Below are 13,625 nucleotides of genomic sequence, written 5' to 3' on the forward strand. Positions count from 1 at the left end.
TTTGCAACAAAAGAGAGGAGAAGATCGGGGAAAAACCAGCGTAATCGTAATCAGCGTAAATCGCGATCGTGTTGGAGATGAAATGGATATATTCTTTCTTAGATTTAGAATAGACAATTTAACAATACGTAACGTCAATCAATAATTAACGATGAAATAACAAACTGCTGCTAAAGATCGGAGATTGTTCTCTCAGTTATCGTACAGGCGCGGTATCGTTTTGCACGACCGAGTTTCTCAATTAGAGATAAGGATAATTACGTCGGCAATTTCCGCGATATGTGCGCGCTTTTGTGCATAGTTAGACGGCGTACAGAAGACAATGGACCACTTCCCGCTACTCCGATGTCACATCGATGCGATTGTATGGGCAACGACGAGAGTACGCTGGAAGTAGCTATTTTGAGAGATAGATTCTCCGCAAGCAGAATTTAGCGCGTTTTAATATTAGATTCGCCCGGTTGGACGCTATCCATACCTTAGACTACGCAAATGAGAATATTTACGCGATTGAATAACAGTCAAATTCGCTCACTGACGCGGTACGAAGATATCGCATTTCGTAGTCTAGCGTCTCATCCGATATTTCTAAGTGATTTCGCGAAAGTAACATTTCGCTAATATCGTGTAATAATTCGTTAATTCGTCAGATCTTTTTTTGTATTCTATTCACCAATATGATTATTCTTATAAACCTTGAAAATTTTCTATTTATTATTTTTTTTTCTTAAATCAAAAAGAGCACAAAAAAATTTTTATTTTGTTTTAGACAAAAAATGTTAAACATTTGTTCGTTAAGAATAATTATAAATTAAAGGATTAGCAAATTGCAATCTTTAAAAACACGAGTAATGTAATAACTAATAACAGCAATATTTGTTTTCATAATCGATTATTAAGATATAATAGTAAATTGCATAATATATATCCTATTTTGTTCCTAAATAATTTAAAAAAAAAAAGTTGATTTAACTCGCAGCAGTTTCTGATTGATCATGGCGCAATGAAATAATTCGACCGAGTTAAACTTCGCTTGGCCAGTGACCTTATGCAGTCAAATATGCGTCTCGCATCGGGAGGTCGGGAACCGTGAGGACTCCGACCCCTCGCAAAAGGTCGAAACTCAGGATTCGTCGGTCAACCGTGCGAAAGAGGGTAAAAGGGATCCTCCTCCGCGTGCTCGGCCGGCAGTCCTTTTTGCCTGACGAGGTACGAAAATCCAAAAGGGTTGCTATTTTTTCTCCCCTCCTCGGTTAAGGAAGCCAGCGGAAAATTCTTTGAAAGCGGCCGGTGCCGCGGATTACTTTACGCCTGCAGTCGCGAAGACCGAAAGGGGATTGATCAAAGGATACGATCGAGGGAGGTTGAGGTAATATCCGGCGATCCAGGTGTTAATGAAGGTAGTTCAAAGAACGCTCTCTCGCTAGTGGGCCGCGACAAGTAAAAAAGGGCCATCGACGCGCCTCTTGAAGGGACTGACACTGACGGGACTGAAGGAGTCACAAGATTTTCTCCCGACCATGTCTGTATCGGATAAAACGTAAACACGATGCAACGGGTATCCCGGAAGACGGTCAAGAGAGATTTCAACTTCCATTCTCTCACGCTGTCCAGTCTCTTTCGCGGTAACACAAATATCTTCACGAATAATTTCTACAATTTCTACGATGTAACGTAACCGCGAGTTTATTTCCGTCCCTTTTGTTATTTCGAGTGTTCTCAACTTGTAGACGTCTCTTCCTTTTCCATCGGTGCTTTCTCTCTTCACTCCTCTGTATCTCTATCGTTCTTCCTCTAGCGGAAACACATGGTAATTCTGGAGAGAGCTTTGCACAATTAAACTTCACGTCATGATTCCGCCCTCGCGTGCTTATCGCAACCGGACAATGCGGAAGGTGGTAAGCGGGACGTGCTTAGAAGGACGGTGGAACAATTAAGACTAATTGCAATGTAGTACAACGATCAGACATTTTAATAGCACGAGTTGGGGCATATTAATTCCATGTAAAAGTTTGAAACTCGAGTCGATTCTCAATTCATCTCTTACGATTCCGAAAATTATTAGGCAACAGTGCCTTACAACAGCTCGTACTTACACTATTATTTTTAACGCCGAAACAAGCCATTTGATTTTAATCTTTTTTTTAATGTAAAGATCGCATATAATTGAAAGACCATTAATTTCTTCGAGATAATACCCCAATTTATAAAAAACTAACTTAAGACATATCCTACGTTTTGCGTTATGATAAAAATAGTGCTGACTTCAGACGCATTTTGTTTTAGATTTGATCGTCCCTTATTTAAGACATCGTACTGCAAAGGATTAAATTGTGCCTCATAAGATTTTCGCATCACTAGAGAGTGTCCTGTAGTGGCATGCTCTACCCATGTGAGTTTATTTTTAATGAAACAATTGGTTCAATTATAGAGGCTCTCTGCACGTTTGGGAGTGCTATATATGATTGTACGTTAGTTCCCAACGAAATGTATAAGCCTTGGATGCATAACGAGATAAATTTGATAAAAAAAATGTAATAAAATACGAAAATTAAATATTATAATACATCGCGACGATGAACATTTTAATTAAACAGGCAGTCTCTTGTATTTACTTAGTTATAAAAAATGTACCTATCTAATGAGAGTGTAAAAAAGAGAGAGAAAGTGCAGTATATTAATTAAAAATTACATTATCCATATTATTCAAAGTACTTAACAGTTTCTAATTTAATATTTAATTCCAAGCAATATAAAATTATTAATTGCAATAGAACATTTAATTATTAGCGAAAGTTCTTGGATCAAGTTATTTGTTTCTGCAATATAACAAGCTTGTATCCTAGGATACGAGTTTCATGGTAGTTTACTTATTAACTATGGCCTTAGGATGATTCACATGTGAACTGGGCTGCGGTATAAGGAACACGTGCAACGCATAACGCATGTCGTTATGCTGGCACTCCTCGTCCGGTCACTGAGAATGTAAAAGCACAAGCGACTTTTAGTATCTAAATCCTGGCATGATTGGTTACGAGTTTACGACCGCGGCGGCTTTGCCGTTAAAACAGTTATAGTCATTAGCTGTCGTGTCATTGACAACGTGCAATCAGAATTGTATGCAATTTCGTCATTGTATAAATAACAAACTGAAGCAACAACAATGTTGCGCATCCGCCTTTGGAATTATAATTAAACGTAAATCGCTTTTCTCGCTCCGCGGAACTTTCATATAACTTTCTTGGTGCGTAAAATGTAATCGGTTTACATGCTGCCATAATTACGATAGAAGTATTAACGATTTGTTAAAGCATTTTCGGAGACATATAACGTGTCTGAATCGTTTCTGGTGTTCTTTATATGAGAACTGCAACATTCTATTATACTATAATTAAATACTTTGATGCATTAATGTAATAAATATTTAAGTATACTGAAAAATATTAATTTAAAAATTCCTCTTATCCATCATTTAATTAACAAAAACGTTAAAATTATAATAATATAAAAAGAATTTATCAGTTAATGTCAATGTATTAATGTAATAACAGACTTAAAAATAGTACTGTTACCAGTACCTGACACTCTTCGTGGAAGTCTCCAAAGAGAACATTTCTATGCAGATGGAGCCTAGCAGGGACGACAGTCGTCGAGACAATTAAGGCATTTTTCGGTAATTAACTGGGCACGTCACGCGCCGGCCGTCGTCCGTGCATCAAATGAAGAGCCTTATTTCTCTCTTACTCGAAGCGATCTCGAAACTCGTATGTGGCCAAGCAGCCAGACGTATGCAATCTCGAGATTCATTGTATTCATCTACGAAATTAATTACAGTAAATTCTATTTTAAATTTTCTAAGACAGTACGTGTATATTTCCCAGATGGTGTTTCTCGGAAGATTAATCTTTCAAATTTTATAAAAAAACTATTGAAAAAAATAAAATTCCTTATACAATGTAAATTACTATTATTTATATCATCACTGTTACTTTTTATTATTATTTTTATTCTTATCTTCATACTTGTATTTATTTAGAAACTATGATTTTTCGGATCTTAAAAAAATATATCGCAACAAAATTAAAATAGAAAGTACTGTTAATATAGTATTATTTTATAGCATCTGTAAAATAACAAGATATATTTGACAATGTTTTATTGCTCCGTTTCATTGGCAGACAATATAGATATAGATAATAGTAATGAACGTTGACAACTCACATTAATAGTGTTTAGTGAGGATCGTCACGTGTCGGAGTGAGGATCACATTGACACTTTGTTAATTCTGTGACATTGCTATTCATCATAATTTTATTTTTTCTATCTTATCGTTCTCAACCTTTCCCATGGAACCCATGGAAAATGGTTCGGAAGCTGTCATGGTTGATTTAAAGACACGTATAGAATGTCTAGCGTGGGCGTGACAGTGGTTTACGATTTCAAACAAGCAGACTGTTTCCAAAAGGGGTCAATGCCTTAGTGTGTCCATAATTTGTAAGATAAAGGGAAACTTGTACACCATTGTACACGATCAATATCGAGCGCCAGCAGAATTACAGGAGCAAAAAACAAATATAAAAATTTCTCCCTCTACAAAAAAAGCAGGATCGCTTTATAATTTTACAGATATTTCCATCAACATGGAAATGAAATTAATTACGACCATTTTGTCACAAATAAGCTATCAAAAATGTTATCATGAATATTCGTGATTCCATTTTGTGTTATTGTTCCGATTAAGCTTTATAGAGTTATGAAGAATTAGCATATCTGAATTGTGTAAAAGTGACAAGTATTGTGAGTTAAAATTTGCTATTGTCACTACATTTTGGCGTAATCTGACTCTTACGTTAATTTTCCTAGGTAACGATGCGTTAACCGATCGCCAATGCGAGAGCGAGAAGTGCGTGCGACCGTGCACGCACTTTTCCCTCGTGCATGCGCATCTGCGCGGCACGTGTCACCATTGATACGGTATCGGTTCAAGAATATCGGTTATTGTAGGGACCAATGAGAGATAGAAGATTAGAAACACACGTGGCCTGCGGAGGTCTGCTGTCTTTGACAGAAGCACGTGGCTTATGTCATCGAATAGAAGGAAATAGAAAAGATTAGGACTAGTGAAGAGAGGTCGTTGCGCTCTTATCGCTAACCGATGGCACAGCAGGGATTGTATGGATTTAACAAGGATCTGGAGATAATTCGATTAAGATTTTTTTGCGATGCCAGTGAGAGAAAGTATCTGACGTCGCAATGCCTGTGTAATTTTTAGAGACGTTTTTTTATAAAGTAATGTAACGCTTTTATAAAGTTTTAAGTAAGACAAATCGAAAATTAATCTCTTAATAAAATCATAAAATAAAAGTATTAAAATCATTGAAACACAAAAAATGAAATTAGAGAATTAATTTTGATCGCCCGTGGCTGATAATACCGAAATTTGCAAGGCAATTACTTCTCCATTTTCTATCTCTTTGTTTCGTTCTGGCAAATGTGATCAAATTAAATATATAATAGAACAGTAAATTTCAATGTAAAACAGCAAAGATAATTCCGAATGATAAAGCCTAAGCACATAACAATATGCTAGCATTTTCCACGTACACGGTAGCTGTTATCCTTATAATTAGCGTGCGAGCGACTTTATCACTACAACGAGAAAGAGACGGTGTTGCGGTTAACGAGCGATCATTTCACGGGGTCACGTGCAACGCGTGGCGGCAAAGAACAGGGAGCGGTAAAAAGACAGGGCGAGTGCGCGCCATCGCACAGATACGAGTGGCTGGTTGGCTTTCCTCTTTTCTCGTCTTTTCCTCCTCCTCCTCCTTCTCCGTCTCCTCGTATCCTCTTCGCGCAGCGCCCCCGTTGAAAAACGAGAGTGTTTATCAGGGCGCGTTTAGCGTAATCTCACCTCCCGAGGCATTCGCGTAATTAGGATCGCCTCCGTGGCCCTCCTCTTACTCTTCCTCAAAGCGCAGTACTTAGTAAACGCGAACACGCATACGTATTAATATACGTATACGCGCACGTACACATACGCAAAATGCCGTGCGTAAACGCGTGCGCACGTTCCACGCATTACCAGCCGGTCTTGCTAATTTCTGTCTTTCGTTGCTCCTCTCTTTTGCATTCTCCCTCACTTCCAGTCTCTTTACTCCGCCTCTTATTCGATCTCAACTCCAATTTAGATTGAAGCAGGAGATGGGACATATAGAATGGTCCAACGAGAAACTCTTCGTCTCGGATTCTATCTCTATCTCCCGCAGAGATTCTCCCTTTTTTCTTTTACTCTTCAGATAGCTAGTTTTTAACCAGCGAGATAGATTAAATGTTATGCTCAACATTTGTTTACTACAGGAAACAATCAAGATATCCTTTTATAATATACTTTTTGTTGATACTGCGATAAGTCATATTCCATTAATTGAAAAGATGACAGTAGAAAGTAAGCAATACATAAATCAATTTTGCATATAATTAAAAAATGTTAACATCAAATTACGGAAAATGATTTAATATGTGTAAAATTGTATCTCTTTCTCTCCTGAGTGATTTCTAGACAATCTTGTTGACTATTAACAGAAAGGAGATGTTTTCGTAATGTAAAAAAAAAAGAGGACCGTCGTTAAGCTAACGAGCACATTTGTTCTGACACACGTTTCGTTCCCCAGAGAATCCCGACGAGAGTTTGAAAATTATCAAACTGATAATGAGCACGGCACGGGTTATCGCGTGATTTACGGCAAAATACCAATTTCCTCTGTATAGAATTACCGGGTGGGTGTACAATTTCAGGGCTCGGCTCAGCGGTGATGTTTGTTACGTTTCCATTGGGAAGCGGGCATTGATCAATACGCGACCTACATTTTTTTGTATCAGTTGCTTTTTAATTGTTCTGACTTCCTCCAATTGCAGCTTGATTAATACTGCTATATCTTTACCTATGGCCGTTTATTTAATCGCCCCGCTTTTTGTTGTCACGCTACGTGCAACGCTGCTGCATTTCCGTTCGTTATTTTTCTCGCATTCTTCCCGATCGGTACCGAGTAATCCAATCAACGGAAAGGTCACCATTATGCAAAATTCTGCTACATGTGTTTGTGCAATTAGTTTGAATCGTTGGGCAAATTGTGATTTCTTGTCCAATCCTGCTCGATACAACAACCAGTAATGGCAACGTAACGTATAATGACAAATATCGCTACAATATCTCAGAAATAAATAAAATTAACTAATTAATGCTATTTGTATAAGAATTGAATAGCAAATTTAAAACGTTCTTTTTCAATAATACAATTCAAAACGGCGACAATAGATTGTTGTTGTGCTAACGTTAATTGAATACGAGTTTTAAATTAAAAATTTCTTATTAAAAATTAAAAAAACCTCCATGTAAGTTTTAGTTTAAATATTTAAACAGATATTATTCAAATTAATGTGAGCTTAATTTAAATTGTTAATGAGATTGATATGTTGATCGTGGAAAATAGAGAAATTAAAAAATTTGGGTCACATATTTGTGAACTTGCAATGACGAACAATTCCAGTGACACTCTTTTCAACTTTCATATGGCCATTAATCCGGAACGCACGAGACTCCGGACGGCGCGCGTCTGCATTAAACATCGGGGATCTCCGAATAGTGCCGTCCGTTCGCTGACGATACATCGAAAATGCGTTTTCCATTATCCGCTCGCGAGCAAATCGCGTCGGTCGGAAGCCCGCGAAGCGACGCTCACCGAATGCGATTGCTCTCGCATCGGGCACTGGGACGGAGGTCAATCTCCCAATCGTCGACATTTTTTTTTTTTTTTTTTTAATGGATAATCCCGAACAAACCAATTCCGCCGTACCCTACTATCGCGACGTATGTAGACGCACGTATCACGATTTTCGAGCTTACGCTTCGCTACATGCCGTAGCAGATGGATTTCCACGGATCGCCGCACCATTTTCGGGCGCTCATTCGTTTATTGCCTAGGTAACTACTGGATGATGGACGGGCACGAATGCAGATGACAGAATTGAAAGTGATCGCCCAATCGAATGTGCCTCGCTACCTCCCCTATCTCAAAAATTCCTATGGTAAGGATGACGTACAATTTTAGCTAATAAGCGTAACTGTTCTCAAGTCTAATTTTCTCATTACAAACGTAATGCATTTCACGATTATAAATACTTTTTCTATTTGATGGGTAAACAAACAAAAAAGATTTCAAAATGCACTCAAAATTCATTCAAAAACAAAGAGCTTAGGTGGATTTCGAGATCTGTTCCAGTTGAACAAAAAATGTTTATCCGTGACATATATTCCTGTTAGAAACGGTAGTCTCAGATAGAAACGATTCGTTAATCCGGTTAACGATAGACTCGTAGCCAGCGAGCCGATCAATAGATATTTAAACTTCATGCGTATCGGGCAACTGACCCGCGGAAACTGACTGGCGCTGAATGGAGCGAATAGCGGCGCGTAATTCTTTATTTATCGACTTCGCAATGGTGTTCTCGATAAAGCTCCAGCGCACGTCCAGACAGCGAAGGGATCGTAAAGCCGGACAACTGCACGCATAAAAGTCCGTCCACGCCCGCGGTTCGTTACCCATCGAACGAGATGCATTTTTATTTACGCGCTGTATCGCGACGGTTTCGGCACGTCCCCCGATTATTCTTTGCGCCGTTCATTTCGTTCGATTTTCGCACATCACGTCCGTCGCCCACACGTACACTTCTAAGCATGGCCGCTCATTTTCCAAAACACCCTCCGGATTAGCCGTTTTGCCGTGCCCCGCACGGCAAAGCTAGGGTTCCCCTTTCTTCCACCGATAAATGCGGGTACGTGACAAGCCAGGTGGCACGTCATCGCGATCGCGACGTTCCCTTAGCTTTTTGTCACGCTAATACGCTATACCTGACAAGCCACAATGCCTCGCTTATTTCATTATTGAACGTACGTTTCCCGTTACGATCACTCAATGGTAACAGTATATCTGTACGAGTGTTACAGCATCAAATTCGAAACTACCCTTATTTTCACTGCACCGTTTGTTCGTATAGAGTGGAGTAGATTGAAAGAAAAGGTCGTAAAAAAAATGCGGCTAGTTTTAAGAGGATTGACTGACAATAATAATAGTGTCGCGTAAACAGTGGTGCTCTCATAAATCATATTTGAGCCCGAGAAGAATAAAATAACGTCGCTCTATCTAGCGCAAAATAATAATTCCGGAAGCAGACCCGTTGCGGAGTGTAATTGTATGAAATGCTCGACTTGGTTCCCATCAGCTGTAACATTCTCGCATTGTGTCGAGGGCGTGGCATAAAATATTGGAATTAAAGATTTCTTTTCACGGGACGTTGTTGCACACCGAGCGGCGATGCGATAAATTGTTTGCTATAAAAATTTAAATCCAATAGAAGGGTCGACCGACGCAATATATTTAACAAAATTGGCGAAAACATATTTGAATATGTTTGACCTGCTTTCGAGAGAGATATGCTGTTTGACCAACAAACCCTTAGGGAGTGGCACACGACTGTCTCGATCGTTTCTCTTCTGCTCACAATTTTTGTAAAGTGTCTATACGACCACGAGCCACGAATGACCACCACCATAGAGCGCTCTAGGGGGGTCATAATGCCTTTCCCGAGGAAGGAATTTCGTGGGTGGGCCGCGCAGGGTTGAATGTAGATAAGGGCGGGCGTGCCACTTAAAAATCCCATTAAAACGATCGACTCGAGTGTATCCCAGCAATCCCGACGAGAATCAAGTCCGTTGATACCGGCCAGACGACCCGACCGTCGCCGCCGTGTATACGCGCGCACGCGCGCGTGCGCGCGCGCGTGTGTGTGTGTGTGAGCGTGCGACCACGCCAAGGATACTTTTCATATATAAAACAGATCCTTCCGCCCAAACCTTTTCTATTACCCACTGTGCCCACCACGGCGCGCCACTTCATCCGTCGAATTTATGAACACCTCCTTTTCTCTGTCCGATTTCCTAAAAAAATAACATTCGCTCGTCCGTAGAACCGGTTGCCTCCGGCCCCTTCTCGTTTTTCATACGTATAACCCGAAGCTACTGTATTCACGGGCGAAATGGAAAATATTTTCTAGGCTATGGGGAAGCAAGCCCTAGAAACGGTCGTTTACACAAATCAGTAGAACCTCGCGAAGACACGAGTTCATTCGAGCTTGTAGCTAGGATGAAGATGAAATGTGGCGCGCGGTGCATGTATATGCGAACGCGCATATGTGCACAAAGATGAGCGTGTACATGCACGGGGATAATATAGAGGGGTTGCAGAATTTCCCCCTGTATTGTCGCAAACCCCTCCTCGAGGCTTGGACATATTTCAAGATTTGTTATCTTCCACGTCGCGCGCGACCTGGAGAACCGATGCTTGAGCTTACATGTAGAATATAGCGACGGTAAGTATAGCCGCAGGTCTCTCTAATATCTCAATCCGTTATCAACGCAGTCGCGTTCCCGTGAGTACCTGTCACTAGGGTTAAAAACAACAACAATTTTTGACAATTTAAAAATAGCAGACATTTTTAAATGATACTTTCTCAGAATATACGTTCCAGAAATTTGGTGTTAAAAAATATTTTATTCGGTAAAATGATTGACGTTCTAACATGGAAATCTCTTCCAGAAAATATGTTATATTATAGATTTGATGGATGGCTAATTCGCAGTTATAATAATATTACTCTCAGGAATAATAATAACGAAAGGTAATTATACTCAATATTCAAGCAGAAAATCAGAGAAAGATCGATAAATTTCAATTCGAGAGTTCTAAAATATTCGCTTGATATGTTTGTCGTCTTTATATGAGAAAGATTATGGAATATATTTATAACTGACGGATAATGCGAGAGCCGTGTCAGAGATTTAGCAACGCGTCATATAATAATATTCTTTTATCATTTTCTTAGAGTATTAATATGCCACCTGGCTCTTCAAAATAACGACACAGGGCACAATTAGGTGTCGCAACGGCGCTTTGCAAAGTTCCATCTCGTCACGGATTTACTGTAATTCCACTAAATACCAGGCTTTCGTCCTCAAAGAATCTTCTATTCTCACAGCGTTAATGTTCAAATTTCGTGATTTTGCATCATTTCAAAACTGACATAAGACTATTTTCTGTTCTCAATTTCTATTTTCGAAATAATGATCTGTAGCAATAACAGTACAGCGCAAAAAATTGAATATAAATTAATAAATAGACAGATTTAAGAGATAAGGAGATAAGTGAAGCGGTAACAATCTCTCAGAAGAAACGTGTGGCTCGCATCTATCTTTAGACGAGCATGTAACTTGCATATATATTGTACATTAGGTAATACATATAGACTTATGTACGTATATAGACGCCTGATTTCACGCGAAACGATGTGCATATTTTCCGTAGCTGGCACGAAGGCGAGTGAGCGAATCATCGGCGCGCCTTCGAGATTCGCGATCTTGATCGAACTGTCACCCCGAGAACGCGTGCAAGTTGTACGCGCAGATTTCCCGAGATGACGATACAGCACGTAGGTACACGTCGCGACGTCGTGTCGCGAATTTTCCTCGTCGGGGATTTAGCATAATTCCGTTGGCTAGGCGCCCCGCGCCACGGCGAGAGACGGTCGCGGGCGGAGATGGGGGTGTAGGTGGCGGCGGCGGTTGTGAGGACGGTGACGATGGTGGTGAACGTGTCCTCTCTCGTTCTCTCTTTCGCTCTTTCTCCCTCGCTCGCTCAAGGCAGGCATGCCGTGACAGCGTGTGGGTCCATTTGGTTCTCAGTGGTCGCTATGGTAACCTCGACCACCCTCTTCTTCCCTCTCGGCATCCGCCACCCGGTTCTCCGCTACCCGGTCCTCTCAAACTCTCGCCCTGCACGTCTCTCTCTCTCTCTCTCTCTCTCTCTCTCTCTCTCTCTCTCTCTCTCTCTCTCTCTCTCTCTTTCTCTCTCTCGGTATCCCTTCTTCCACTCCTTTCATCTCCTTCGAACTCGCGCGCGCTCTCTTTTTCCTGTACCCGTCTCTTCCTGGCCAACTCGTTTCGTACGATTCTCTTTTTCTCTCCCATGTATAGCTGTATAGGTAACCTGCTCTAGCTCCCTTCCTGGTGGCTGCCGTCGATCGGACCGCGCCAGTAGGCTAAAGGGTTAATGGCCCCCTGGACACTCCCGTGACTAAAAATTACAGCTACCGTCGCCATTGGTCAACGTTCCTATAGACAGCGACAGGCCCGAGTCGAGCTCCGGTCCTACCTTTCGTCGCAGGCGTACGATTCGACTCGAGATTTCCCTCTGTTTTATATCACATGTGCCGATGTAGAAGTAAAGTGAATTTATTTATGGCCTTTGCGGTCTAGTACGTTGCGAGGAACTCTGGTTACGGCGCGAAAAAAGGACGAAACGTTCGGAAAACCGTGTATCGTCTCGTCGGCCGCTGGCATCTACGACTCTTGGTGAGAGAACGTTAAATAAATCGTTTTAAACCGAAGAAATATAAATCGCGAGAAGAACGATGGTGCCAGCAAATCTGTACGTTACGCGTGATGCTCGAAGGGAAAAAAATGTGAAAGCTTTAAAAAAAAAAGGTGTTCATAGAATGATCTTTATATTTACACAAAAGCAAAATTTGATCTGCAAAATTTGCCTGATTTATTTTAATTAAATAAAAATATTGTAAAATTTAATTGCATATTAATAGCAATTTAGGGAGAAAATTATCTAAGGAAATTTTTATTAATTAAGCATATTATTTTGTAATCGATTTAAAGCTTTGTTTTAATCTTTGCAGTATTGATTTTGTCAAAAAGTAAAACAGTTTTTGGGACACATGAAAATATGAAATGTCTTCTCATCCTTTAACTCCAACACTTTTGTACCATGTGGCTATGTGTTATGTCAGGATTTAAGAAATTTCTCTCAAACATATGTGGTCTGTCACAGGTTGCCTCTCTTCGTCTCTAGCGATGCATGCGTGCGGTTATCTAAGTGCAGACTCTCCTACATTCGCAGACTAATCAAATTTACGGTCTCATCTCCCCGTTGTGCGCGTTTCTGTCGGTCCATTTAGCGTCTGTTCGTATCTAACTCATGAGAAGTTACTACGGGGATAATGTTCGAAGTTTTCCAGAGAATCGAAAAGATGAGAATGAGGTAACGTGCAAAATTACACAATGCCGTTTAGACTTTGATCGCGAGCAAAATTGAATATTTTATACTCTTTAAAAATTCAACAATTGAAATTACCATAATTAGCGAGAGATTGTTTTATATCTAGATTAATCTGAAATTAATGTTTCAATCCTAAAACGATTAAAACGATATTGAACCACGTACGCGACTAATGTGTAAATGAAAAATACGGTTTTATCAAGATTAATAATATTTAAATGCGCAATTGACAGCACGTTTTGTCGCTCAATAATAAGTTTCTGTAATAAAATAATCATTCATCACTTGGATCGTTGCGCCCAATCATCGTGCAGGAGTTAACCTCTTGGAACTGCTTTCCGTTATGCTAAGAGATTTTAATTCACGGATTAATTCGGGGGCATTTAATCTGAAATGCAAACGCGATCGATACCCGATATTGCGACACTGAGTTTGATTTGGTTCGA

At 40.0% G+C, this 13,625-nt stretch overlaps 1 protein-coding gene across 10 annotated transcripts in view; it reads right to left on the reverse strand.

Annotated features, from left to right (window-relative positions):
* LOC105198996 (teneurin-m) overlaps positions 1 to 13,625 on the reverse strand; it is a 535,513-nt gene that overhangs the window by 177,389 nt on the left and 344,499 nt on the right. The window lies entirely within an intron of this gene.

This window comes from Solenopsis invicta, chromosome 2, assembly GCF_016802725.1.
Source record: "Solenopsis invicta isolate M01_SB chromosome 2, UNIL_Sinv_3.0, whole genome shotgun sequence".
Classification (NCBI taxonomy): domain Eukaryota; kingdom Metazoa; phylum Arthropoda; class Insecta; order Hymenoptera; family Formicidae; genus Solenopsis; species Solenopsis invicta.